The following is a 4,464-nucleotide window of genomic DNA, read 5'->3' as shown; positions in this document are numbered from 1 at the left end:
GGGGCGGCCTGCGTCACAATGAACCCGTTGTTGGGGTGACGGAGGAGAGGGGCAACGGACCGTGGGCCTGCAGCGGAGGGCGGCAGTGGGTGAGGAGTCCGAAAGCCAGGAAGGGACAAGAAAAGGTTTGCAACTGTGTTGATAACGCCACCTTGTTGTCTTGCAGCCCGTGTCATCAGCCGCGTCGATGCGCCCCATGCATGCGTGTGTCCGTGTGATGCGCTCGTGTCAGCTCCCAGTCGACCCCATTCCCTGGAAAGGAGCAGCGAAGTAGCTCCTCGTCCTCAGGGCCGTTCGGCTAAGTCGGGAGGGTCCTGCACCCAATCAGGTACTGCGATCAGGTACTGCCCAAGGAAGCCGATGTCGGGGTGACGGAGGAGGGGGGCAACAAACCCCAGGCCCGCAGCAGGCCTGGGTTTGCAAGGTTTTGTCGGGGGCGGGCCTGCGTCACAATGAACCCGTTGTCGGGGTGACGGTGGAGACGGGCAAAAGACCCCGGGCCCATAGCAGGCCTGGGTTTGCAAGGTTTGGGCGGGGGGCGGCCTGCGTCACAATGAACCCGTTGTCGGGGTGACGGCGGAGAGGGGCAACGGACCCAGGGCCCGCAGCAGGCCTGGGTTTTCGAGGTTTGGTCAGGGGCGGCCTGCGTCGCAATGAACCCGTTGTCGGGGTGACGGTGGAGAGGGGCAAGAGACCCCGGGCCCATAGCAGGCCTGAGTTTTCAAGGTTTTGGCGGGGGACGGCCTGCGTCACAGGGAAGTCGTTGTCGGGGTGACGACAGAGAGGGGCAACGGACCCAGGGCCCGCAGCAGGCCTGGGTTTCCAAGGTTTCGGCGGGGGACGGCCTGCGTCACAATGAACCCGTTGTCGGGGTGACGGCGGAGAGGGGCAACGGACCCCGGGCCCGCAGCAGGCCTGGGTTTTCAAGGTTTGGTCAGGGGCGGCCTGCGTCACAATGAACCTGTTGTCGGGGTGACGGCGGAGAGGGGCAACGGACCCAGGGCCCGCAGCAGGCCTGGGTTTGCAAGGTTTGGGCGGGGGACGGCCTGCGTCACAAGGAAGCCGTTGTCGGGGTGACGGCGGAGAGGGGAACAAAACCCCGGGCCCGCACCGGGCCTGGGTTTTCAAGGTTTGGTCAGGGGCGGCCTGCGTCACAATGAACCCGTTGTCGGGGTGACGGCGGAGAGGGGCAACGGACCCAGGGCCCGCAGCAGGCGTCCGTTTGCAAGGTCTGGGCGGGGGCGACCTGTGTCACAATGAACCCGTTGTCGGGGTGACGGAGGAGAGGGACAACGGACCGTGGGCCTGCAGCGGAGGGCGGCAGTGGGTGAGGAGTCCGAAAGCCAGGAAGGGACAAGAAAAGGTTTGCAACTGTGTTGATAACGCCGCCTTGTTGTCTTGCAGCCCGCGTCACCGGCTGCGTCGATGCGCCCCATGCCTGCGTGTGTCCGTGTGATGCGCTCGTGTCGGCTCCCAGTCGACCCCATTCCCTGGAAAGGAGCAGCGAAGTAGCTCCTCGTCCTCAGGGCCGTTCGGCTAAGTCGGGAGGGTCCTGCACCCAATCAGGTACTGCGATCAGGTACTGCCCAAGGAAGCCGGTGTCGGGGTGACGGAGGAGGGGGGCAACAAACCCCAGGCCCGCAGCAGGCCTGGGTTTGCAAGGTTTTGTCGGGGGCGGCCTGCGTCACAATGAACCTGTTGTCGGGGTGACGGCGGAGAGGGGCAACGGACCCAGGGCCCGCAGCAGGCCTGGGTTTGCAAGGTTTGGGCGGGGGACGGCCTGCGTCACAAGGAAGCCGTTGTCGGGGTGACGGCGGAGAGGGGAACAAAACCCCGGGCCCGCACCGGGCCTGGGTTTTCAAGGTTTGGTCAGGGGCGGCCTGCGTCACAATGAACCCGTTGTCGGGGTGACAGCGGAGAGGGGCAACGGTCCCCAGGCCCGCAGCAGGCCTGGGTTTGCAAGGTTTGGTCAGGGGCGGCCTGCGTCACAATGAACCCGTTGTCGGTGTGACGGCGGAGAGGGGCAACGGACCCAGGGCCCGCAGCAGGCGTCCGTTTGCAAGGTCTGGGCGGGGGCGACCTGTGTCACAATGAACCCGTTGTCGGGGTGACGGCGGAGAGGGGCAACGGTCCCCAGGCTCGCAGCGGGCCTGGGTTTGCAAGGTTTCGGCGGGGGACGGCCTGCGTCACAATGAACCCGTTGTCGGGGTGACGGCGGAGAGGGGCAACGGACCCAGGGCCCGCAGCAGGCGTCTGTTTGCAAAGGAACAATAAGAAAAGAGGAACGGGGTGCAAGCGGCATGCGCGTGTTTTTGTTTGCTCGGAAGATTCTGCGGCCAGGCGGCATCCTCGACGAGGTAAGCTAAATGGTTATCTATGAATTCGTTACTTAGTTAATTCATTGTCACTAGACAATTAGCTGATGAAGTTCATTTGTTTATGAGTAAAAAAAAAAAAAAAAAAAAAAAAAAAAACCAAAACAAAAAACCCCACTAGCTAACTACCTTTGAGTTAAGAATCGAATTGGGATGAATCCTCTTCATTCAGTTTTAATTCATGTATTACAGTTTGTTGCTACGCTAAGAGCAATCAACGCTCAATGGACACACACATCGGCGGAAGTCATTTCCAGGGCCAGGAGTTTTAATTTGCGCGTGTGTGATGATTAAAAACATAGCGGCGGGGCTGTCGCCAGGTCCACCCTCCCTGGCAAATCGGCGGGGGGGCGCGGGGGGGGCGCGGGGGGAGGGAGAAGGGGGGTGAGGTTGCGGCCAGGTCTACCCCGCCGGAAATCATAGCGGCAAGGTCGTCGCCAGGTCTACCCCTCCGAAAGAACGTGGCGTCCGGGCTGCCAGGTCTACCCCCTCGTCGGCGGGGGGAAAAAAAAAATAAAAAAAATTAAAAAAACTAAAAAAAAACACCCCAAAAGCGGCGGGGCTACCGCCAGGTCTACCTACCCTGGCAAATCGGCGGAGGGGTGGGGGGGGAAGGGGGGGGGGGGGAAGGGGGGGGCGGGGGGTTCGGGTTCGGCCAGGTCTACCCCGCCGGTAACAACATAGCGGCAAGATCGTCGCCAGGTCTACCACTCCGAAAGAACGCGGCGGCCTGGGCTGCCAGGTCTACCCCTCGGGAACATCATAGCGGCGGGGCTGTCGCCAGGTCCACCCTCCCTGGCAAATCGGCGAGGGGGGGAGGTTGGGGGGGAAAGAAGAGTTCGGTTTCGGCCAGGTCTACCCCGCTGGCAAATCATAGCGGCAAGGTCGTCGCCAGGTCTACCCCCTCGTAGGCGGAAAAAAAACCCCATAAGCGGCGGGGCTTCCGCCACGTCTACGTTCCCTGGCAAATCGGCGGGGGGGGGGGGGGGGGGGGGGGGGAAGCGGGGGGGGAGCGGGGGTTCGGTTTCGGCCAGGTCATCCCCGCCGGCAAATCATAGCGGCAAGGTCGTCGCCAGGTCTACCCATCGGAAAGAACGTGGCGGCTGGGCTGTCAGGTCTTGCCCCTCGTAGGCGGGGGAAAAAAAAAAAAAAAAAAGCGGCGGAGCTGTCGCCAGGTCTACGCCTCCGGCAAAGCACTGCGGCGGGTCTTTCGCCAGGTCTTCCCACCCCTCCGGCAGCTGATAGCGGCGGGGCTGTCGCCAGGTCCACCCTCCCTGGCAAATCGGCGGGGGGCGCGGGGGGGGGGGGGGGGGGGGAGAAGGGGGGTTAGGTTGCGGCCAGGTCTACCCCGCCGGAAATCATAGCGGCAAGGTCGTCGCCAGGTCTACCCCTCCGAAAGAACGTGGCGTCCGGGCTGCCAGGTCTACCCGCTCGTAGGCGGGGGGGGGAAAAAAAAAAAAAAAAACCAAAAAAACCAAAAAACCACCCCAAATGCGGCGGGGCTACCGCCAGGTCTACCCTCCCTGGCAAATCGGCGGGGGGGCGCGGGGGGGGGGGAGAAGGGGGGTTAAGTTGCGGCCAGGTCTACCCCGTCGGAACTCATAGCGGCAAGGTCGACGCCAGGTCTACCCAACCGAAAGAACGTTGCGGCCGGGCTGCCGCCAGGTCTACCCTCCCTGGCAAATGGTGGGGGGGGGGGGGGGAAAGGGGGGGCGGGCGGGAGGTTCGGTTTCGGCCAGGTCATCGCCGCCGGCAAATCGTCGCCAGGTCTACCCATCCGAAAGAACGTGGCGGCCGGGCTGTCAGATCTTGTCCCTCGTAGGCGGGGAAAAAAAAAAGAAAAAAGCGGCGGAGCTGTCGCCAGGTCTACGCCTCCGGCAAAGCACTGCGGCGGGTCTTTCACCAGGTCGCCAGGTCTACCTTCCCCATCCCCCGGCAGATACCAAGGGCGCGACTGTGGCCAGGTCTACTCTTTAAAAAAAAAGCGCGGCGGGGCGGTGGCCAGGTCTACCATCCCCATCCCCGGCAAATACCAAGGGCGCGACGGTCGCCAGGTCTACCCTTTTTAAAAAGCAGCGCGGCGGGACCG

This window comes from Colius striatus, unplaced genomic scaffold (assembly GCF_028858725.1).
Source record: "Colius striatus isolate bColStr4 unplaced genomic scaffold, bColStr4.1.hap1 scaffold_106, whole genome shotgun sequence".
NCBI lineage: Eukaryota > Metazoa > Chordata > Aves > Coliiformes > Coliidae > Colius > Colius striatus.
Note: the sequence above shows the minus strand (reverse complement) of the source record.